Here is a 26,270-nt window from a genome sequence, read left to right as displayed (position 1 = left end):
AAACCTACCTAAGGAGACAAAAGACCTGTATGCCAAAAACTATAAGACACTGATGGAAGAAATTAAAGATGATACAAAGAGATGGGGAGATATACCATGTTCTTGGATTGGAAGAATCAACATTGTGAAAATGACTATACTACCCAAAGCAATCTACAGATTCAGTGCAATCCCTATCAAACTACCAATGGCATTTTTCACAGAACTAGAACAAAAAACTTCACAATTTGTATGGAAACACAAAAGACCCCGAATAGCCAAAGCAATCTTGAGAAACAAAAACAGAGCTGGAGGAATCAGGCTCCCTGACTTCAGACAAAGCTACAGTAATCAAGACAGTATGGTACTGGCACAAAAACAGAAATATAGATCAATGGAACAAGATAGAAAGCCCAGAGATAAACCCACGCACATATGGTCAACTTATTTTTGATAAAGGAGGCAAGAGTATACAATGGAGAAAAGACAGCCTCTTCAATAAGTGGTGCTGGGAAAACTGGACTACATGTACAAGAATGAAATTAGAACACTCCCTAACACCAGACACAAAAATAAACTCAAAATGGATTAAAGACCTAAATGTAAGGCCAGAGACTATAAAACTCTTTAGAGGAAAACATAGGCAGAACACTCTATGACATAAATCACAGCAAGATCCTTTTTGACCCACCTCCTAGAGAAATGGAAATAAGAACAAAAATAAACAAATGGGACCTAATGAAACTTAAAAGGTTTTGCACAGCAAAGGAAAACATAAACAAGATGAAAAGACAACCCTCAGAATGGGAGAAAATATTTACAAATGAGGCAACTGACAAAGGATTAATCTCCAAAATTTATAAGCAGCTCATGCAGCTCAATAGCAAAAAAACAAACAACCCAATCCAAAAATGGGCAGAAGACCTAAATAGACATTTCTCCAAAGAAGATATACAGATGGCCAACAAACACATGAAAGGATGCTCAACATCACTAATCATTAGAGAAATGCAAATCAAAACTACAATGAGATATCACCTCACACTAGTCAGAATGGCCCTCATCAAAAAATCTACAAACAATAAATGCTGGAGTGGGTGTGGAGAAAAGGGAACCCTCTTGCACTGTTGGTGGGAATGTAAAGTGATAATAGCCACTATGGAGAACTGTATGGAGGTTCCTTAAAAAACTAAAACAAAACTACCATACAACTCAGCAATCCCACTACTGGGCATATACCCTGAGAAAACCATAATTCAAAAAGAGTCATGTACCAAAATGTTCACTGCAGCTCTATTTACAATAGCCAGGACATGGAAGCAGCCTAAGTGTCCATCAACGTATGAATGGATAAAGAAGATGTGACACATATATATAATGGAATATTACTCAGCCATAAAAAGAAGTGAAATTGAGTTATTTGTAGTGAGGTGGATGGGCCTAGAGTCTGTCATACAGAGTGAAGTAAGTCAGAAAGAGAAAAACAAATAACGTATGCTAACACATACATATGTAACCTAAGGGGAAAAAAAAAGGTCATGAAGAACCTAGGGGCAAGACGGGAATAAAGACACAGACCTACTAGAGAATGGACTTGAGGATATGGGGAGGGGGAAGGGTAAGCTGTGACAAAGTGAGAGAGTGGCATGGACATATAGACACTACCAAACGTAAAATAGATAGCTAGTGGGAAGCAGCGGCATAGCACAGGGAGATCAGCTTGGTGCTTTGTGACCACCTAGAGGGGTGGATAGGGAGGGTGGGAGGGAGGGAGCCGCAAGAGGGAAGAGATGTGGGAACATATGTATATGTATAGCTGATTCACTTTGTTTTAAAGCAGAAACTAACACACCATTGTAAAGCAATTATACTCCAATAAAGATGTTAAAAAAAAATGGTGGCAGGATTTTTCCACTGGGTCAGTTAACAGCTAGCATTTAGTGAGCATTTACTGTGTGCCAGATACTATTCTAAGATCTTTTCATGTACTAACTCAATCCTCAATACAGCCTTTTGACATCAAAACTGTTTTTATCCCCATTTGAAGATGAAAGAAGTGAAACATAGGGAGGTTTAGTAACTGGTTCAAAGTCACACAGCTAAGAAGTGGTGGAGTCAAGATTTGAACCCAGGCAATAAAATCTGATCATTACCTGGGTTATGCTATAGTATAAAAACTGAAATTCCAGCTGGATTAAAAATCTAACTGTATAAAAAACGTCTTTATAACATACACTATAAAAAGATAATGCAGAAAAAGTTATATAATCTTGAAATTGGAGAGACGTTCTTAAGCAAGATAGAAATTCCAGAAAAAATAAATAAAAATATTGATCTGACAACATTAAAAACAAAACCCCAAATTTCTGTTGACAGGATACCATGAGCAAAATCAAAAGTTCAGTGGTTACCAAAGAGGAAATATATTTGCACTACATTTCACAGAAAAAGTGTTTGTACTCTACAAAGAACTTTTATAAAATGACATTTTTAGAAAAGTCCAGTTGAAAAGGATATGGACTGGCAATTCAGAGATGATAAAATGCAAATGGACAGGGCCTCCCTGGTGGCGCAGTGGTTGAGAGTCCGCCTGCCGATGCAGGGGATACGGGTTCGTGCCCCGGTCTGGGAGGATCCCATATGCCGCGGAGCGGCTGGGCCCGTGAGCCATGGCCGCTGGGCCTGCGCATCCGGAGCCTGTGCTCCGCAACGGGAGAGGCCACAACAGTGAGAGGCCCGCATACCGCAAAAAAAAAAAAAAAAATGCAAATGGACAGTAAATAAATAGATAACAGTGGCAATGTGTACGGTGCTAATAGGCTTTTAGGGAAACTCCCAGTTCTGTTTGGTTTTGCTTTGGTCAGGGAACTAAGGTTTTCCTTTAAGTTCTTCCTCCCCCACCCCGATTTCTTTTCTCCATCACCCCACCTCCCACCCCTATCACCTTTCAAGATGTTAAAATTCCTTATCCTATGTTCAGAGAGTCCAGGACTCTTGGGTGGAGGGCTGTCAGTATCTGGGGAGTGAGTCATTGAAAGTGAACACTGAAAAGCTACCTGGCAGTGATTTCCTGCTGCTCTGCTTCCTGGTCCTCTGAGCAGAAGATATTTCTCCTTCCTACTCTGTGACCTGGAATCCTTCCCATCCCTTTCTCTGCCCCTAGTTAGGATGGGTCTTCTGCCTCCAATTTCCATTTTCAAGCCGGAGTCCTATCTAGCCTTTGGGAGAGCAAAAGCATTACAGTCTTCCTGTTCTACACTTGGGCCTGAGGCTTCTTTGAGTCTCTGTTGCAGCTTAGAGTGGGCTTGGGGCTGGGGTGATAGAAAAATAACCATCAGAGTTCAAAGGTACCAGGGAGAGAACACAGAAAACGTGTAAATTAACATTTTGAGATATTATCTTGCCAGAGGTCTATGTTTTTAACTTCTCTAGTACTCAAGAAATGCAAGTAACAATGAAATGACCTTTCTTTTCCCCATTAGATTGATCAGAGTTTAAAATATTTGATATCAGAGTTTAAAATATATTGATAGCATTCAATATAGGCCAGAGCTGGGGGAAGGATACCCTTATATATTGTTGGGAGATGAATTGCTGAAACTTTCTAGGAATTGTTAAAACATGTCTGTACCCATTGAAACTTAAATTGACATAAGCTATGACCTAGCAGTATACGACTATGAATTGAGCCCAAAGAAACAAAAGCACCAGACATATGGATTTACTTACAAAGTTGTATATTGCAAAATTATTTACCAGGGGGCTCTAGACAATCCAAATGCCTATCAAGGAATACTTGAATAAGTTATAGCTCATTCATATAATGGAATACCATATAGCTACTAAAAAGAACATCTTAACTCTATGGTCCCTTTTATTTTATAAAAACAATATTAAGAGCTTTAAATATCGTAAATAAGTTTATATTCTATAAGTGTAAAAAGTATGAAAGATATACACCACACGATTAATTTAAGGCAAGCATCATAAACTTCAGTGACTCCAGGGACCAGGCTGAATGTCAATGCAGCAGAATGGACCGTGAAACCTCTGTGGAGTAAGAAAGGGTTATTGTGTGTTGGGGTCCTAAGAAAGTGGCAAAGGATGGGTTCCAAAGCACAGAAGAAGGGATATTTTGGGGTCAGAAGAAACAAAAATAGGACAGGAACAGATGTAGGTAGGTCGACATGATAGATAATGGGAGAGAGGCATTCCAACTGATGGCTTTTCTTTTTCCCATAACGTTGGAGTAAAGGGTTCGAAGGAAGTAAGGACAGCTTAGAGAAGGTTTCCTGGAGAATGAGAAAGAAAAAAGTAGGAATGCAAAGGTCCATTTAAGGTTAATGAGCATTAATGTAGAGTGGAACCATTATATCCTTTTATTAGATTGACATGAGCACCAGAAACTATTAAAAATGAATAAAAATTCCTGGTAAAGTAGAAGTTAAGATTTTTTTTTACTTTCCTAGGAGAAAAATTCAAAAGTCCAATATTAGGAACAATCTCAAGAAATGGAGGGAGTTACTTGCTCTTTCACATTAGAAAATTTATTTTTAGTCATAGAATTTTTAAACAGCTTTATTGAGTTATGATTCATTTACCAGACAATTCATCCACCTAAAGTGTACAATTCAATGGGTTTTAGTATCTTTGTAGATATATATGCAACCATCACCACAATCAATTTTAGAACATTTTTATTTCTCCCCAAGGAAATCCATACCCTTTAGCCATCACCCTCCCCTCCCCACCCCAATTTAATCTTCCTGCCCCCCACTCCCTGCTCCCACCTTCCACCCCAGCCCCTGGCAACCATTAATCTACTTTCTGTCTCTATAGATTTGCCTATTCTGGACATTTCATATAAGTGGAATCATATAATATGTGGTCCTTTGTGACTGGCTTCTTTCATTTAGCATCATGTTTTCAAGGTTCATCCATGTGGTAGCAGGTATCAGTACCTCATTCCTTCTCATTGGCGAATGATAGTCCATTGCATGGATAAACCACTTTTTCTTTATCCGTTCAGCAGTCCATGGGCATTTGGGATGTTTCCACTTTTTGGCTATTATTAATAATGCTGCTGTTAACATTCTTGTACAAGTTTTTGGGTGGACATATGTTTTCATTTCTCCTGAGTATATACCTATAAGTGGAATTGCTGGTAACTCTAGGCTTAGCCTTTTGAGGAACTGTCAGAATGTTTTCCAAAACATAGAATTTAGAACTAGATGGGATCATAGAAATTACTAGAGATATTTAAGTCATCTCTGTTAGTGGGAGACCAAACTCAAAAAGCTAATTAGTGGGAGATAAGAACCTAGATTTTGATTTTTTTTGTTTAATGTTGTTAATTATTTTTTATTTCTTTAACTTTTTTATCTTAAATGTTTAAAAGTTCTTTACACATGTACTCATACATATACATTAGTTTCCATTAATATGATTTTAAACATATGATTTAGGATACATTTTTGGATTTTCTTTTCCCTTTTTTATGCTATCTTATTCCTCCTTCTCACATTACCTTCATCCCCTTCATGAGGTAATTAATACTAATAACCTAAAAAAAATTCTCTCATGTTTTCTCCATGATAATATAATCCTACATATACACACATACACAAAGGGAATTTTGATCACTATTTTACAAAAATGTGATCATCTTATACTATTTTTCTGCACATTGCTTGTGGAATTTCCTCCAAATCAACCAGTGTACTTTTATTTTTATTTTAAATGTCTGCAGAATACTCAGTGATATGGGTGTTTTATAACTTATTGAGCCTATCAATGAATGTTCACTCATTGCTTCTGGTTTTAATTTAATTTTTGAATAAACAGTGCTACAGTAAACATCCTTGCTGCTCAGGTGTGGTCCATGAACTGGCAGCATTGGCGTGCCAGGGAGCTTTATAGACATACAGACACTCAGGTTCCAGCCTGCCCTACTGAATTAGACTTTGCATTTTAACAAGATCCCCAGGAGATTCATATTCACATTGAAAATTGAGCACTGACCTAGTACATATGACCTTTCAGTCAAGTGCTATCATATCTATAGTTAGATTCCAAGGAGTGAATTCTGGGGCAAAAGGGTACACATACTTTCAATTTTAATAGATGCTTTAACAGACTGCTTCCTTTAAAGACTGCAGCACATTGGATTTCTACCAGCGCTGTTTGAGAATACCCTTTTCCCCCATGTTCCCATTAACAATGAGTGTTGATGTTGAGATTTTAAATTTATTTATTTATTTTTTTTGGCTGTGTTGGGTCTTCGTTTCTGTGGGAGGGCTTTCTCTAGTTGCGGTGAGTGGGGGCCACTCTTCATCGCGGTGCGCGGGCCTCTCACTCTCTCGGCCTCTCTTGTTGCGGAGCACAGGCTCCAGGTACGCAGGCTCAGTAGCTGTGGCTCACGGGCCCAGTTGCTGCACGGCATGTGGGATCTTCCCAGACCAGGGCTCGAACCCGTGTCCGCTGCATTGGCAGGCAGATTCTCAACCACTGCGCCACCAGGGAAGCCCGATGTTGAGATTTTAAAGGAAATTTGCTATGATAGGAACATTTAGGTTTTATTTGATTTTTCCCATGTAATTGAGCAAACTATTCATAAGATAGTATTATTAGAATAGTACCAATTTCAGTTTTTAGATTTCGAAGTCAAATGATAGAAGGAACAAAACACAAAAAATAGCAAAGAATAAAGATGCAGTTATCTAATAGAAAACTTCTCTCCTCTTTGTTAACCTTCCTTGGTGCTAACATGAGAAAATGGGTACCCAGGATAGTGATCACGTGACCAGCTGGATGTTTACAGTGCCTTGTTCACACTTACTGGGAACGTTTTCAGATAAATGATTGGGAGAAAAGGTAAAACACAATAAAGGTTTAACAAAGTCTGCTTAATCTCAAAATTAATCATGTAGTTGTAAATTAAAATAAAATACCATATTTTGCCCATCAGATTGACAGGTTTTTTTTTTAACATCTTTATTGGAGTATAATTGCTTTACAATGGTGTGTTAGTTTCTGCTTTTTAACAAAGTGAATCAGCTATATGTATACATATATCCCCATATCTCCTCCCTCTTGCATCTCCCTCCCACCCTCCCTATCCCACCCCTCTAGGTGGTAACAAAGCACTGAGCTGATCTCCCTGTGCTATGCAGCTGCTTCCCACTAGCTATCTATTTTACATTTGGTAGTGTATATATGTCCATGCCACTCTCTCACTTCGTCCCAGCTTTCCCTCCCCCCCATCCCGTGTCCTCAAGTTCATTCTCTACATCTGTGTCTTTATTCCTGTCCAGATTGGCAGATTTTATTTTATTTTTGGCAGATTTTAAAATTAACAATATTCAGTGTGGGAAAAGGCGTGGAAAAACAAACATGCTCATAAATTGTTGATGGGAATATAAATTGATAATGTCCTTTTAGGGAATGAAACAGCAGTGTATATAAAACATTTCAGTGCACATACCTTATGACTCAGCAAGAGAGTAATCTGTCTTACAGATTTAGTCATACATGAGAAAAAAGATATACTAAAGGACATCCACTGGAAATTTGAGACCACTTAAATGCCCATCCATAGGGACATGAATTTACATATTTTGGTGTATTGATATTGTCTATATCTGGTATGGGGAAAGCTCTACAAGACATATAGCTAAACAACAAAAAACTCAAGTCTCAAAATAATGTATTTTGTACATCCACTTTTGGAAGTGATAACACAAAAGATGTGTGTTTGTGTACACATATCTGTGTATATAATAGAAAAACACAAACCAAACTGCTAGCAGTGGCGACCTCTGGGTGTGTGTTAGAGGGAGGGTGGTTGGAATGGTGGTGAAAGAGTAACATATACACTCTTTCCTAAACAATATCAATTGTTAACGTTTTTGGAGCACATTATATGTCTAGCGTATGCTAAAAACTTTCCATGAATAATCTTAATCCTGACAACCACCTGATGAGGTAAGTACTATCGTTACTATCTGAATTTTGCCATTAAGTTAACTGAGTTACAAATAGGTGAAGTAATTTGCTTAAGGTGATGCAGTCAGAAAGGTGTGGTGCTGTAATTTGAACCAGGGTAGCCTGACTCTAGAGACCATGCTCAGAACCTCAATTCTGTCTACCCATCTATCCATTACCTACTCTCCCATCACCTATGTTTGTTTATCTATCAGCTATTTATCTATCTTTCTATCTACCTACCTACCTACCTACCATCTTCCATCTATCTGTTCTGTCACACTAAGGTTCTCAAGCCACCATAGAGAAAATTAACCCAGTTTTCTATTTACACCATTGAGGTACAATATAATTTATGAAAACGCACTGAGATTTTCAGAGAATAGTGTAATTGACAGGTAATGTAACTGATTCTGATTCTTTACCAGAGTGAAGGAGAACTGCCTCATTCCAGGACATTGTGTGCTGGCCTGATTGTAGATCTCTGGATGGAGTAGAAAAAGCAACCTGGTATAATCCATCCCCCTAGCTGGCCACTGATCTACAGAACCAAACATTCCATAACATTAGTGATCCTCTCCTTTATTTTGCTAAAGAAGATCCTCTCCCTTATTTCTTCCAGAGTATGTGAGTGGCAGAATTGGTATTGAAATCAGGTTTTCTGACTCTGAGTTCAGTGTTCTTTCCACTATATTATGATTTGGGATTTATGACACACATCTTACTTCCTGTAGGATGTAACCAGACAGATGGATACACAGTGCAGACCCATTCCTGTGTTTGGAGACCCCAAATTTGTATATCATTATTTAGAAGGAAAGAAAGGATTGAACAGCCAGCGTTGAGTGATGTTTTATCACCAGCTTCAAAGGTTTGGCCATTATATGCTCTTAAAAATTAAGGAGGTCCAACTAATTTCCTGGGTATTATGTTTAATTATGTAAATTAATTAGCTAGTTGGTTTTACAGAGACACCCTCCAAAAAGTTTTGTTCCTCTTAAACAAAAAAACCCCAACTTGGTGGTATGGTTAGGTGATGGTGTAGTTAAGTGATGGTGTGGTCATAAGATGGCTGGACATGAAGCAAATCACCCACAGAAGACATGGGCAGCCTGATGAAGCACAATGATGGGTCCAGGACATAGAGATGGGCAGGATGTCATTGTCAGCTAAGCCCATGTGCAGGTGACTGCCCCTGAACAGAAAAAAAGGTCAAGGGTCAGGAAACATGTGGACCCTGAGGAGAGCAGAGAAAGTACTGAGTCTAAACCACTTTTCCTGATTTTATTCAAGCCAAGAGGAAGGCAAAGGGCTGTGTCATCTAACTTTCCCTGAACCGGTGCATCAGCAGAACGGGCTGAGCCTCTCCCACTTACCTTCTCATCCCTCACACAGAGTTCATGGCCATCCCGCTGCCCTGTTCGGATCTCCAGCAGGCAAAGGAGAAAGGCCACTTGGACATCTGGAACTCCTCAATCTTGCTCAAAGCTGGCAGCTGTCACAGAATGTCATCATCTAAGAGAGCATCATAGCAACATGTTTCCCACTTCTTAAACCATTAGTCTCTCACATTTTATGGTTAGTTCTATGAGCACATTTTTTTTCACCTACGGAACTCAAGCTTCTGAGGTTTTGAACTATTTATTAGCGCCTAAAAGTCAAAATATTCATCCATCTATTGCTTGAGGAAAATTTGATTTTCTCTAAGGGAATGACCTATATCCTGAAATTAAAAAAAAAATCTGTATGTAGTGACCATTCTCCATGCCTAATGTTTCTTTTTTTTTTTTTTTTTTTTTTTTTTTTTGCGGTATGCGGGCCTCTCACTGTTGTGGCCTCTCCCGTCGTGGAGCACAGGCTCCAGACACGCAGGCCCAGCGGCCATGGCTCACAGGCCCAGCCGCTCTGCGGCATGTGGGATCTTCCCAGACCGGGGCACGAACCCGTGTCCCCTGCATCGGCAGGCGAACTCTCAAACACTGTGCCACCAGGGAAGCCCCCTAATGTTTCATTTTTATGGACCTTCTATTAACATTCTGCCTCACTTTAAGTGGATGTCTCTCGGTCATTCATTGACAAAGAAGAATATTTGAAAAACAAAAATGTCAATATTACATATGTACATGTAGATTAAACTTTTTTAAGTATAAATGTGATATACTTTTAAAAACTCCACCAGCACTGAAAATATTAAAGTAAAAAATAAAAGTCAGTTACTGCTCTCACAAATATCACATTGTTAACAATTTCTCACATTGCCTCCTGGAAATGATTGGTGTATGAGGGGCATTCATGAGGTGCAGATGTCCTTTTTTGTTTTAACTAAATGGGATCATACGAGACATTACTGCTTGGCAGTTTGATCTTTTCCATTTGCAGTATCCTTATTAATGGATATTAAGGTTGTTTTCAAAACCTTTTAATCATCTAACATTGCAATGAATATCCTTGTTATAGGCAACTTTGCAGACTTGTGCATGTATGTCTTCAAATCATTACACTTTGGTTTTTGTTACCTAAGTTTTCAAAAGCAAAGTTTTGAAAACTGGAAACAGAGCCTGAAGGCAAAAATAAAGGGTATGACATATCCCTAGATTTATCCTCTTTAGTCTCTATCCTCAAATGCTACAGATAATTGGAAGCTGACTATAGGAAAAGAAGAGAAGCAAAAGGAAATATATTTATGAAATATGGACAAGGATTTTCTTGGGTGTCACTTAGTTCAGCTCTTAGGAGAGATGTGACTTGGTAATTTTTATCCTGGTCAAGTATTTAAAAGAAAGTGATTTTGTTTGTCACAAAATAAGTAATTTTTTTCTTCTTTGAGTCTTACCACCACTGAGGTTTTCCTATCCTTTCCAACTCTCAGTTTTTGTTCCTTCTAAGAAATGCCTATGATACTAATTGTTTGTCTTGTAAATTTGACATGCTGTGTATTTAGCCTTACAGATTGATTTTCTAAGGTATGTTTTTTGACTTGCTTGTAATCTTATATACCCCTTCAAGGCAAGCTTGGTCCTCTCTATATCCCTTGTAGCACCTTTGAAGCAATATGCAATGCTTTGGAAATGGTAGTGAATACTTAGTCACTTGTAAATTGACTTCTCTAGGCTCTAGACTCCTGACTTATTTTTTTATCTAACACAATCTGATGATAAGGGAAATATTTTTTCCACAGCCCCTCAGTAAGGTGGCCCAATGCTTGGCATTCCGTTTCCTAATCTGTGTTTCCAAGGTCTGGGTGGACCAAAATACGGCATTTTGGTAGACAATGACCATGAACCTTTGTTTTGTTTCCTTCCACAGGTCAGGGGGCCTCAGCTGGCTCATAAGTAGAAACAGATGTTGAAAAGGGTAAGGAGGTACATGATGCCAATGTCTCAGTTCTGGGAAAAGGAAACACTTCACAGAGAATAGGTGACACCTGTAGGGGTTATAGTTTGCCAAGCAAAACCAGTTTGGCTAAAGATTGCTAAAAATAATTCCCAAGGGCATAAGGTAATGTTTGCTTATACATGAAATTGAATGAGGGTGTTGTGTGTGTACGTGTCTATGTCTGTGTGTGTACCTGGCACTCCAATGAAGCCTATTCACCCATTTATGAACTCCAGTTGCTGAAAGAACATTTTTATTTAATATTTGACCCATTCATAAGGATAGAGTTGTTAAATTTCTATCTAACAGGCTTAGAAGAAAGAATTTTTTTTTTTTTTTCTTTTGCGATACGCGGGCCTCTCACTGTTTTGGCCTCTCCCGTTGCGGAGCACAGGCGCCTGACGCGCAGGCTCAGCAGCCATGGCTCACGGGCCCAGCCGCTCTGCGGCATGTAGGATCCTCCCGGACTGGGGCACGAACCCGTGTCCCCTGCATCAGCAGGCAGACTCTCAACCACCGCACCACCAGGGAAGCCCAAAGAAAGAATTTTAAATTTTCTTTTTTTCAACCAACTCACTGAGATTTTTTTCGGGGGCGGGGGTGTCACAAAGCATTGAGCTGATCTCCCTGTGCTATGCGGCTGCTTCCCACTAGCTATCTGTTTTGCAGTTGGTAGTGTATATATGTCTATGCCACTCTCTCACTTTGTCCCAGCTTACCCTTCCCCCTCCCGGTGTCCTCAAGTCCATTCTTCATGTCTGCGTCTTTATTCCTGTCCTGCCCCTAGGTTCTTCAGAAACTTTTTTATTTTTATTTTTTTTAAGATTCCATATATATATATATGTTAGCATATGGTATTTGTTTTTCTCTTTCTGACTTACTTCACTCTGTATGACAGACTCTAGGTCCATCCACCTCACTACAAATAACTCAATTTTGTTTCTTTTTATGGCTGAGTAATATTCCATTGTATATATGTGCCATATCTTCTTTATCCATTCATCTGTCGATGGACAGTTAGGTTGCTTCCATGTCCTGACTATTGTAAATAGAGCTGCTATGAACATTTTGGTAGATGACTCTTTTTGAATTATGGTTTTCTCAGGGTATATGCCCAGTAGTGGGATTGCTGGGTCGTATGGTTTTTTAAGGAACCTCCATACTGTTCTCCGTAGTGGCTATATCACTTTACATTCCTACCAACAGTGCAGGAGGGTTCCCTTTTCTCCACACCCGCTCCAGCATGTATTGTTTGTAGATTTTTTGATGAGGGCCATTCTGACTAGTGTGAGGTGATACCTCATTGTAGTTTTGATTTGCATTTCTCTAATGATTAGTGATGTTGAGCATCCTTTCATGTGTTTGTTGGCCATCTGTATATCTTCTTTGGAGAAATGTCTATTTAGGTCTTCTGCCCATTTTTGGATTGGGTTGTTTGTTTTTCTGATATTGAGCTGCATGAGCTGCTTGTAAATTTTGGAGATTAATCCTTTGTCAGTTGCCTCATTTGTAAACATTTTCTCCCATTCTGAGGGTTGTCTTTTCATCTTGTTTATGTTTTCCTTTGCTGTGCAAAACCTTTTAAGTTTCATTAGGTCCCATTTGTTTATTTTTGTTCTTATTTCCATTTCTCTAGGAGGTGGGTCAAAAAGGATCTTGCTGTGATTTATGTCATAGAGTGTTCTGCCTATGTTTTCCTCTAAAGAGTTTTATAGTCTCTGGCCTTACATTTAGGTCTTTAATCCATTTTGAGTTTATTTTTGTGTCTGGTGTTAGGGAGTGTTCTAATTTCATTCTTGTACATGTAGCTCTCCAGTTTTCCCAGCACCACTTATTGAAGAGGCTGTCTTTTCTCCATTGTATATCCTTTATCAAAAATAAGTTGACCATATGTGCGTGGGTTTATCTCTGGGCTTTCTATCTTGTTCCATTGATCTATATTTCTGTTTTTGTGCCAGTACCATACTGTCTTGATTACTGTAGCTTTGTCTGAAGTCAGGGAGCCTGATTCCTCCAGCTCTGTTTTTGTTTCTCAAGATTGCTTTGGCTATTCGGGGTCTTTTGTGTTTCCATACAAATTGTGAAGTTTTTTGTTCTAGTTCTGTGAAAAATGCCATTGGTAGTTTGATAGGGATTGCACTGAATCTGTAGATTGCTTTGGGTAGTATAGTCATTTTCACAATGTTGATTCTTCCAATCCAAGAACATGGTATATCTCTCCATCTCTTTGTATCATCTTTAATTTCTTCCATCAGTGTCTTATAGTTTTTGGCATACAGGTCTTTTGTCTCCTTAGGTAGGTTTATTCCTAGGTATTATATTCTTTTTGTTGCAGTGGTAAATGGGAGTGTTTTCTTAATTTCTATTTCAGATTTTTCATCATTAGTGTATAGGAATGCAAGAGGTTTCTGTGCATTAATTTTGTATCCTGCTAATTTACCAAAGTCATTGATTAGCTCTGTCAGTCTTCTTGTAGCATCTTTAGGATTCTCTATGTATAGTATCATGTCATCTGCAAACAGTGACAGCTGTACTTCTTCTTTTCCAATTCGGATTCCTTTTCTTTCTTTTTCTTCTCTGATTGCTGTGGCTAAAACTTCCAAAACTATGTTGAATAAGAGTGGTGAGAGTGGACAATCTTATCTTGTTCCTGATCTTAGAGAAAATGGTTTCAGTTTTTCACCATTGAGAATGATGTTGGCTCTGGGTTCGTCATATATGGCCTTTATTATGTTGAGGTAAGTTCCCTCTATGCCTACTTTCTGTAGGGTTTTTTTTAAATAGGTGTTGAATTTTGTCAAAATCTTTTTCTGTATCTATTGAGCTGATCATATGGTTTTTCTCCTTCAATTTGTTAATATGGTTTATCACATTGATTTATTTGCATATATTGAAGAATCCTTGCATTCCTGGGATACACCCCACTTGATCATGGTGTATGATCCTTTTAATGTGCTGTTGGATTCTGTTTGCTAGTATTTTGTTGAGGATTTTTGCATCTATGTTCATCAGTGATATAAGCCTGTAGTTTTCTTTCTTTGTGACATCCTTGCCTGGTTTTGGTATCAAGGTGATGGTGGCCTCATAGAATGAGTTTGGGAGTGTTCCTCCCCCTGCTATATTTTGGAAGAGTTTGAGAAGGACAGGTGTTAGCTCTTCTCTAAATGTTTGATAGAATTCGCCTGTGAAGCCATCTGGTCCTGGGCTTTTGTTTGTTGGAAGATTTTTAATCACGGTCTGAATTTCAGTGCTTGTGATTTGTCTGTTTATATTTTCTATTTCTTCCTGGTTCAGTCTTGGAAGGTTGTTAAGCTCTCCTAGAGGGATTGGGGGCTTTGAAGAACTATGAAACTTTATACAGTGGTTAAATCTTACTTAAATTTTCTTCTTAGCAGAATTTAGTTACAGTTGGGGAATTAATTATATTCAAGGCCATTGGACAGAATTTAGTGCAAATGCCATGTCTCTTCGGGCAAACTACTATTCTTCTTTGTGCTTCAGTTTCCTCATCTGTAAAATGGGTGTAATAATTGTACATATCTTATGGGGTTATTGAGAAGAGTGAACGTTCTAAGAAAGTCACAGTACACAGCACATAAGAAGTCATCTATTACTGCTACACTTTACTGCAACTACTAATGCCATCATGACAATGACCACCACTACTCCAGTCTTTCTTCTTTTTCTCCCCACATTGTCTCCTTTAGTTCACAAAGATCATCAATAATTTAATGTAATCATGAAATTCCACTGAAATTTGTGAATTATTTCCTAGATATGGGAATCCATAATTTTCCTTGTTGTTGGAATTTAAGTCATGAGGCCAGATGTCATGGGAAGATTACCATATTCAGCGTCCAATGACTTGGATTTAGTTCTAGCTCTGTCACTTACTACCTTGGTGACCCTGGGAAAGTTGTCACATCTTTCTGGGCTTCTGTTTCCTCAACTGTAAAATGGGTGTGGGCGAATGAATAAAATGATTTCTAAGGTCTCTTCTGGGAGAAGCTTAGGAGCCCTTGGACTATAAGACCAAGATGTAGAAAAAAACCCTGTAATATTTTATACTACCAGCTGAACTCAACTGTTAATTTAATTTACCGCAACAAATGTAAAAATAATCTACTACAAATGAAACAGCTTAGATAAAAATTAAACAAAATATTCTATAAAATTAATAAACAGGATTAAAGATAAGGACATCAGACTATAAAACCTTCAGTGTCAGGGACAATGCATTAATATGTATCCTTGTCCTTGTATCTCCAGAGGCTAGCAGAAGACCTGGTACATGGTTGGTATTCAAACAAAGTTTGCCAAAGTGATACAAACAGAATTGAGAGTCAGGGTAGCTTGTGAACTAAATAATATTCTATTTGGATTGGATCCTGGATGTACATTGTGAGAAAGCTGGAATTTCTGAAATCTGAGGCTTTATATTAAAGCAGAAGTTCTCTCATGGTTGTTGGATCAACGTCATCATTATCACCCGGGCATTTGTTAGACATGCAGATTTTTCAGCTCTACGCCACATCTACTGCATGAGAAACTCCGAGGATGGAGTCTAACAACCTGTGTCTTTGTTGTTGATTTTTAATTAGACTTTGTTTTTTTAGAGCAGTTTTAGCTTCACCTAAAAACTGAGCAGAGGGCTTCCCTGGTGGCACAGTGGTTGAGAGTCCGCCTGCCGATGCAGGGGACGCGGGTTCGTGCCCCAGTCCGGGAGGATCCCACATGCCGCGGAGCGGCTGGGCCCGTGGGCTGTGGCCGCTGGGCCTGCGCGTCCAGAGCCTGTGCTCCGCAACGGGAGAGGCCACAGCAGTGAGAGGCTTGCGTACCACAAAAAACAAAACAAAACAAAAACTGGGCAGAAAGTACAGAGTTCCCACATACCCCCTGTCCACCGATACAGCCTCTGGTGGGAGATGTTGATAGTTACAGTTGGGGGATTAATTATATTCAACATCATCCCCCGCCAGAGTGGTACATGTGTTATAGCTGATGAAACTGCATTGACACATCATGATCACCCAAAGTCCCTAGTTCACATTAGGTTCATTCTTAGTGGTGTACGTTCTATGGGTTTTGACAAATATATGACATGAATCCACCATTACAGTATCACATAGGATAGTTTCACTGCCTTAAACAATCTGTGTTTTAAGAAGCCCTCCAGGTGATTTTCATGCACATTAAGGTTTGACAACCCTTGCATTGCAGGATAGAATTTTTCAAAGGTAAGTTGGAGGAATAGCCAAGAAATTAAGACTGTCATAAATCCTACATCTAAAATGAAGCTATAATTGATTTATCCTACTCTCCTCTTAGTACACATTTGGATGCTAATGGTCAGGACAGTCTTTAAAATGATTTGGGAACTCTCAGCATCTGGGCTTCTGCTTCACTCTTTGCTGAAATTTTAGGGCACCCTTTTCTCTAGCATATTCACTAGAAAGTAGGATAGAACTGTGGAAAGGACACATTTCTAAGAGAAAGTATTTTATTATTGAAAATATTTTATTATTGAAAATTTTCAATTTTATATTGAAAATATACCCATTGCTAAACTTTATCAGCTCCTGGCCTATCTCATTTTATCTGTATTCACATTCATCCCTCCCTTCATTCCAAATTATTTTTAAACAAATCCAAGATGATGGTATCATTTCACCTATAAATATATATGGTCCAGAAAAATAGAAGAGAAGGGAACACTTCCCAACTAAATCATTTACCATGGTTTAAAAAAAAAACAGAAAATGTTATTACAAGGAAAGTAAACTGTAGACCAATATCCCTCCTAAACATGGATTTAAAAAATTTTTATTATCAAACCAAATCTAACTATATATAGAAAAGATAACATATCATGTCCAAGTGTGGTTTATCCCAGGAATGCAAGTTTGGTTCAACATTCAAAAATCAATAAATGCAATTTGCCAGAACAACCATAGGATCGTCTCAACAGATTCAGAAAAAAGCATTTGACAAAATTCAACATTCATAATAACATCTAATAAATTAGGACTAGAAAGAAATTTCTTCAGCCTGATAAAAGGAATCTATGCAAAACTTATAATGTCATACTTAATGATGAGGGACTGCCTGCTTTCTTCTCAAGCATGGATTTGAGGCAAGGATGTCTACTCTTATCACTTCTATTTGACATTATATTGGAGATCGTAGCCTATATAAGAAGCCAACAAATGAAAAGCATACAGATTAGAAAGGAAGAAATAAAATTGTCTTTATTCACAGAAACGTGATTGTCTACAAAGAAAATCCTAAAGAATCTACCAAAAAGCTACTAGAACTTATATGTGAGTCTAACAAGGGCACAGGTTACTAGGATAATAAAAAAATAATTGTATTTTTATATAGTAGCAAAAAAACAATTGGAAATTAGAACTTACAGTGGCATCAATGAACACGAAATACTTTGGGGTAAATCTGTCAAAATATGGTGAAGATTTGAATGCTGAAAACTATATAACACTAATAAGAGAAATTACAGTCAAATCCTTGATGATCCCCAATGACCTCTGTCTCCTGTATTTCAACCCTGGGTATTAATGTCCTCAGACTGTGAATAGGGCTGAACTGTATAATAGGATGTTGTGGACATGGTCATATATGACTTCCAGTTCTAGGTCATAAAAGACACTGTGGCTTCCACCTTGCTATCTTGGATCACTTGCTCTGGGAAAACCAACTTCCATGTCTGAGGACACAAGTAGCCCTAGCCCTATGGAGACTCCCAACGTTCAATGAGGATCTGAATTCTTCTGCCATAGTCATGCGAGTGAGTCACACTAGAGATGGATTTTTCAGCCCTAATCAAGCCTTCACATGACTGCATCCCAGGCTGACATCTTGTCTGTAACCTTATGAGAGACCTGGAACTAGAAAGATCCAGCTAAACTGCTCCCACACTCCTGAACCACAAAGACTCTGCAATAATAAACGCCTATGGTTTGAAGCCACTAGACTTTGGAGTAATTTGTTATGTGGCAATAGAAAACTAGCACAGGTTTTGGTACCTGGAAGTGAGGTGTCGCCACAATAAACATTTAAAAATGTGGGAGTGGCTTTCAAGTGCAGCAGTTGGAAGAGGCTGTAAGAACTTTGAGAAGCTTGTTAATGAAAGCCTAAGGGATATTGAAGAGATGATCATGTGATTTTCATCCCTCATTCTGTTAATGTGGTGTATCACATTAATTGATTTTCATATGTTGAGCCATCCACGCATCCCAGGGATCAGTCCCACTTGGTTATGGTGTATGATCCTTTTAATGTGCAGTTGAATTCAGTTTCCTAGTATTTTGTTGAGGATTTTTGCATCAATGTTCATCAGGGATATTGGCCTGCAGTTTTCTTTTCTTGTGGTGTCTTTGGCTTTAGTATCAGAGTAATGCTAACTTCATAAAATAAGTTTGGAAATGTTCCCTCCTCTACAATTTTTTTTTTGGAAAAGTTTAGAAGGATTGGTGTTAATTCTTCTTTAAATGTTTGGTAGAATTACGTTTCAGTTATGCAAGATGAATAAGTTCTAGATGTCTGCTGTACATTGTGCCTGTAGATAATAATACTATATTCTACACTTAAAATATCTATGAAGAGGATAAAGCTCATGTTCAGTGTTCTTACCACAGTAAAATTTTTTTTAAGTAGAATAAAATTTAAAAAAGAAAACTGGGGCTGAGCACCGTTAAAATTGCCCACGTAGCAGAGCTGAGATTCTAATCTCGGTTCATCTGGCGCCAGTGCTCCCACTCGTCCACTACATCATTGTACTTCCCCTTCAAACAAATATGGGAAACTGGAAGAGGAAAATATCTTTAGAACAAGCCATTTGAAACTAAATACAGTATGTTACTCCATAGGAAATTGATTAAAAAAAACAATGGCAGCCTTGACACATAAGGTATTATTTTATATATATATGAAAAATCACCTATTATATTTTGAAGATTCTTCCCCCTTCACAGTTATGGGAGATATATTTTGAAGGATTTTCCCCCTTTTCAGTCACAGGAATAGTTATTTAGGAGCTTATTATGAAGAAAGGACGTATGCTGAAGAGTTGAACCCGCATCAATGAAAAATTGCAATTGATCAATGCAAAATTTTTTTAAAAAGTAATATGGACCAAACCCTGTATCTTGAAACTTCTCCATACAGAAAATTTAAACTATTACAGTATGTATGTGTGGAAGAAATTATATGTAAAGAAAAGAATATTGATGAGGTTGTTAGCAAAATCATGATGGCATTTGAGAAGCCTGCCAGTGAGGGCTAGAAGGAAAATATTTGATCCTGGAGGCAGAAAGTTTAGCAGAAAGATTAAAGGTCTTGTTTTAGGATTATTTGGTCAAACAATTGAGTTTCTAAGATACCTGGGGGGCCATTGTCCCCCAGCAGTTTCAGCAGAAGCCCAAGGTAGAGAAACACTTGCCTCAAAGAGATTTGCGGATGTGGATTTTGACTAATAGAGTGAATCTCAAGAAGAGTTGTAGGAGAACTACAGAGTTTTAAGAAGGATTATTTCAGCAGAAATGTTACCAACTTAGATGGATATCTACTTACTGTTCAAATTTCCTGATTGTTTCACGATTTCTTTCCATTGTAGGACACTGGTTTGTGAAGCCAGAAAGATGTAGATTTAAATCCTGGCACTTCCATTTACTCACTGTGTGGGCTGTCAAAGATACTTGAAATTTCCGAGTCTCACAGGATTATTTTGAAGAGAAAACGAGATAATGTATAAGGAAACATTTTGGACAGCAGGTATATAATTCATATGAGCTTTTTCTTTTTTTTTTTTTTTTTTTGCGGTAGGCGGGCCTCTCACTGCTGTGGCCTCTCCCGTTGCGGAGCACAGGCTCCGGACGCGCAGGCTCAGCGGCCATGGCTCACGGGCCCAGCCGCTCCGTGGCATGTGGGATCCTCCCGGACCGGGGCACGAACCCGCGTCCCCTGCATCGGCAGGCAGACTTTCAACCACTGCGCCACCAGGGAAGCCCCATTTGAGCTTTTTAAATGAATTATTATTAATAAGTTATGGCTTCTCTGGGGTCAAGCTCCTGCTTTGGCACCACCATGAAACCCGTGAGGAAACGGAGTATTCCAGGAGAACTACTCCATGCCCTCTACGCAGGAGAGAGAAGGGCAAGCACTTCTGTTCATATTCTCTTACCCACCTGGGCAAATGAGATGTTAATAAAGATGCCTTCAAATTAGAGAGGATGAAGATGGCCTTTAATAGCTTTCTAAAAATCCAAAATATATCATGTTTATTATTATTTAAATTATGATTTTAAATGATCAATTATCAATGAAAATACTAAAAAATATAAAAGAGCATAGAGTAATAAATGAAACCTCTTCTATCTACCATTTCCATCTTGGTCCTCAGGAGTAATTATTTTTAAGTTTCATGTGTGCCCTTCAACAATTTTTTCTTTTGTTTTTAATTTAATTTAATTAATTAATTTTTTAAACATCTTTATTGGAGTATAATTGCTTTACAATGTTGTGTTAGTTTCTGCTGTACAACAAAGTGAATCAGCTATATGCATACATATATGCCCATATCCCCTCCCTCTTGCATCTCCCTCCCACCCTCCCTATCCCACCCCTCTAGGTGGTCACAAAGCACTGAACTGGTCTCCCTGTGTGATGCAGCTGCTTCCCACTAGCTAGCTATTTTACATTTGGAAGTGTATATATAACAATTTTCTTTTCTGCATGTGTGTAAAAAGTATTCTGTGATTCTTGAAGATCATTTAAGTCCTCCGTGTTTTTCTCAAATAACCACTGTTAAATTCTGATGTGTATATCTTCAGTCTGTTTTCTGTACACAAGCATACACATAAAGACATTTTCCAACTTTTTGAAACACGAGCTCATAAAGAATTTTAGAGATGTTTGTAGTCTGGGGTCCTCATTTTTAGACCCTGAAGAATTCTTGTAACTGAATATAAGAACGAGTGCTACATGTCACTCCAATGCATTGGAATTTGGCTTTTGATTTTAGGAGCTAAGGAAGGGTGAAAGATAATGTCACATACTGCATTGCATTCAGCAGTGCTTCTAGATCAGAGAAACTGATTTAGACAATTCATCTTTCTTGAAACTCAATTTGGGTGTCTTCCTCCTTCCCAACCTCCCCCAGGCAGTTCTTTCATTCAGAATAGCATTTATTGAAAGGCATAACTCAGAAAGAATGGGAGAGTTGCCTCAATACACATAAAAGCTTATCTTCTTTTTGAAGCTCTAATTCTTTGTATCAAAATGAATTGTTGTTACCAGACTGTTGACATCAGCCTCTTTTACTTGCTTGACATTTACTTCAGCAGTAGCTAGGAACATTTCAAGCTGTAAATATTGAATTAAAATTTGAAATACTCTATGGAGGAGGCTTTAAGATCTTTTTATGTTGTAGGTGCTCTTACTTTTGGAAGACTCACCCTGAATCATTGCAAACACATTAAAATGTACTGCCATCTCACATATTTTTTTGGTTGAAAATATTTAAAAGTATTTTTAATAACGTTGAGTTTGCTAAGAATAATTTTGTTCTTATGAGTTATACTTTTTAAATTTCTCACATATTTTTATACTTTTTAGAAAACTCACTGTGACTATAGTACCCAATGCATGAAATAGTCCTGAAGCTATAATGTTTTCATTTCAAAGTTTCAGAAGGATCTTTTCTGTCTCATAAACAAGAGTTTAACGTGATGTTTCTCTGCTCTGGCTGAATATTAGAATCACATTCGAATGCAAAAACAAAAGTCTGTTGGTCAGGTTTTCCTCCCAGAGATTCTGATTTAATTGATGTAGGATGGTTCCAGGTACTAGTATTTTTTCAAAGCTCCCCAGACCCAGGAGATTCTAATGTGTAGTCAGGATTGAGAATCGCTGTTTTGCTGTTAATAAATAAATTCTCTAATAAATAGAAAAGTAGATAAAATAATTTAATAAATTTATAAATAAGACTAAAATAATAAATGTCCAATAAAGCCTTTAATAAAAACATGAACAGTATATCTAGTTCAACTACTTTTAGAGAGTCTAAAATTCTGGTGTTTGCGTAGATATGTCATAAATCACTTGCTACTAAAAAGTAAATTAATAATTTGCTGAATGAATAGGAATTACTCAGAAATCTGCCATCTGTACTCAAGGAGCAGGCCTCTGGTACTATAGCAGGTTTCTGGGTACAGAGTGTGAGGTGAGACCTCATGGTGTTGACATCTTGGGAAGACTCTGTCACAGTCACATGCTAGAAAAGATTCTGTGCTGCTGAGTGTGGTTGTGAAGAATCTTTTCAGTATTTCTTCAAGAGGCAAATAATCAAGACCTGTCTTTAGTGGCTAATGACTTGTTGACTAAAGACAGGAGACTGAGTGGAATAATCTCTTGAGGGCCCCTATAGTTCTGTGAGTTCCGTTTCCTGGGAGGGACAGCACCAAGGAGTTAGTTGACTTGCAGTCTCATAAGAATTATTGTCAGGAGCAACTCCAAATATGACCCAACATCAGTTCCTCATGGTACATGATTATGAGGTGAAAGACAGTAACTATTTGATATTGGAGATCAGGTCAGGAAGAAGAGTGTAGAGACTAGGAGGATAGTTTGGGGTCAACACATGAGATTGATTGATTTTCAAATGTATTATTCTAGAAGTTGAGCCAACAGATGGTCATAACTTGATGGTCAGTTTAATATAAGAGTAAATTAGAAAGAACAAATATGTTAGGAAAGGAGAATTGGCAATATTGAGTGATGCTTGGGATGGGAGGGATGAAAGACAAGCAGTAGCTTTTTAGTGACCGTTTTACCAAGAGGTGTATTTTTTGAGAGATGAACTAGCACGAATCTGCTTTAGAGTGTATCTTTGGATTCATCCTGCTTTGGCTCAAACCCTGGCTCTACCACATGCAAGCTACATGGCAGCAGGCAAGTTACTTAACCTCTCTGAGCCTTAGTTTCCACATCTAGGAATTGAAGATAATAATAATTCCTACTTTGTAAGACAGTGGTGAGGATTAAGGGAGTCAACACATGTAAAGTGCTTACAACAGGGCCTGACTTAATAAATGTTAGTCATTTTTATGATACATTATGATGATAACATTGGAAGAAAGGGGAATATTTCCAGAAGACCGAAAAGGCTTGTCTTCAATTACTTGGGAGGTTAGAGAAAACAGCTATGAAAGCTACACTAAACTGGTCCTCAATCTCACGATATAATGAAGAAGACAGATACACAGACCAAATAAATCTGATATAAAGCAGGATATCATATAGCTACAACAGATATAGAATAATGTATTCTTGGAGTATGGGGAATATAGTAGTCATTAGTTGGTTGTCTCCTTAACATTCATATCCCCCTACTTTCTAAAAAAACCTTCAGATTTTTCTTTGAGAAACAGTCCCTTCCCCATCTCAATGATGTGGTTTTGATGTTATTGACCCCACTTCTAATTTCAGGCATGGACTCTGATTAACCTAACCCTACTGGCATTCTTCTTGTCTACTATGGTCTGAATGTTTGTGTCCCCCAAAATTCATATGTTGACATTGTAACCTGGAAGGTGATGGTATTAGTAGATGGAGCCTTTGATAGGTGATTAAGCCATGAGGGTGGAGCCCTCACGAATGGGATTAGTGCTCTTATAAAAGAGACCCCACAGAGCTCCCCAGCCTTTTTTGTCATGTGAGGATACAATGAGAAGTCTGCACCTTCAAAAAGGGCCCTCACTCAACCATGCTGGCACCCTGATCTCAGACTTCCAGCCTCCAGAAATGTGAGAAATAAGTTTCTGTTGTTTGTATGCCACCCAGTCTGTGGTGTCTTGTTATAGCAGCCTAAATGGACTAAGATATTGACCTAGTAACTGGTATAGGGATGAGCAAATGAGATGCAAGAGAATGTTTGCTGGGAACAGAGTCTTCCTCATTTTTTCTCAAGAGCTTCTGGCAGAGAATTTTCTGTGGACAGTGTGGTGTGAAGATATACAGCCTTTTTTTTTTTTTTTTTTTTTTTTTTTACGGTGAGCCTGAGGGCAGAATTGAGAAACTTACACAGAAAAATAGCAGGATGACACACTGAGATTCTAGATAAAACTATCTGAAATCAGCCCAGAACTTACAGCAGCATGATGCTATACATTTAAGCCAGATTGAGTTGGTTTTTTCTGTTGCTTACAATCCAAGGAATCCTAACTATTGCAAGTAGGGAACAAGTAATTCAGTTGGCCAGGGGTGCAGCAGTAGGGATTGAGGAGACTTCTTGGGGCCTGGTTTTGAAGGGAGGCCAGTCTCCTATAGGCAGATCTTGGAATAAAGTACATTCTAAACAAAGAGAACATATATTGGGCAAAGGCTGGAGACGAGAGAGTATAAAGCATTTTTTGGAAGTGGCCAGTGGACTCTATATGGCTGGAATATACAGTATGTCTATGGTATACTAGAAGATAAGCTGGAAAAACAGGAAGCAGGCGAGGAATGAAGCTTTGAACACTAGGCTTAGGATTTGGGGCTTTATGCTGTGTGCAAATGCCAACTGTCAAAGATAAAGGACAGATGAACCTTGTGTTTTAGGGAGATAACTTTGGCAGCAGAGTGATGGATGGATTGGAAAATTCCAGGACAAAGGCAAAATGGTCATGAATCAGGGCAGTCTGGTGAATGAAAATAGGGGATAGATATGAGAGATATAAAGAATGTAGACAAGATTGGTTTGGGTGGGAGAAAAACATCAGGGGAGTAACATAGCTGCAAGGTATGGAGTATAAGCACTTGGAAGGACTGCACTTGAGGGTGCTGCAGGAGGCAGTACAGGAGTAAGAGAAACAGTGTTCAGTTTTGTACACTTTGAATTTCAGAGCCTGGTGGGATGTACACAGGGAGATATCCAGGAAGGGCTGGAGGTTAGAGTCTGGAGCTAGGGTAGAAACCAGAGCTGGAAAGCACAACTTTGCATGTTATCCCCATAAAGAAGACAGTTGAAGGCACAAGGGGGAATGAGGTCCCTGAGAGAGTCATGGAAGAGGAAAAGGGATGATGACCAAGAATGATTTGGAGATTCTCTATGTTTAAGGTTGAGCAAAGGAGCTTAAGCCAGTGAAAGGCATTGGCTGGAGAGGTAGGCATGTACAGTGTAATGAGAATCAAGCAAAGACAGAGCTTTAAGATGGGGTGGACAATGGAATGGATGTGCTGGAGATGCTGGGCAGAGTCAAAACTGAGAAGAAGCTATTGTATTTGAGAAGAGAAGATGCGGGCTCGCCTCTCTCTTTTCAGAACTTTTTTTTTTTTTTTTTTTTTTTTTGTGGTACGTGGGCCTCTCACTGTTGTGGCCTCTCCTGTTGTGGAGCACAGGCTCCGGACGCGCAGGCTCAGCAGCCATGGCTCACGGGCCCAGCCACTCCACAGCATGTGGGATCCTCCCGGACCGGGGCACGAACCCGTGTCGCCTGCATCAGCAGGCAGACTCTCAACCACTGCACCACCAGGGAAGCCCACTTTCCAGAACTTTTACAATGAGGAATGGTAAAAGTAACCAACAACCAAGTAGCTTTAGGAAGAAGCAAGGTCAAGGTCCTTATTTCTTAAGATAAGGAGATCTAAGTGTTTTTGTATACAATCCAAAGACCATTTTAGTGTCTAATATTTTCTATGTGTTGCTTTGTTACAAGACTCATTTTCTCTACATCTGGAACTTCTATTTATATTATGTGGTCAGATGCATGAAATGACTCCCTTATGGCCTTTCATCTGCCTATAACCAGCCTGACTAATTTTGGGATGATTATCAGTTAGATCTGAAGTTGTATTTTTTACTTTATTTAAAACTGTCTCTCTGTGTGAGGTGTTCCTTGCTGAGTTGTTCTGCTTGGTTTTATTATGTTCACCAAAGC

Source organism: Mesoplodon mirus, assembly GCF_964341445.2.
Source record: "Mesoplodon mirus genome assembly, chromosome: 2".
NCBI classification, from domain to species: Eukaryota; Metazoa; Chordata; class Mammalia; order Artiodactyla; family Ziphiidae; genus Mesoplodon; species Mesoplodon mirus.
This window is presented reverse-complemented; position numbering follows the sequence as displayed.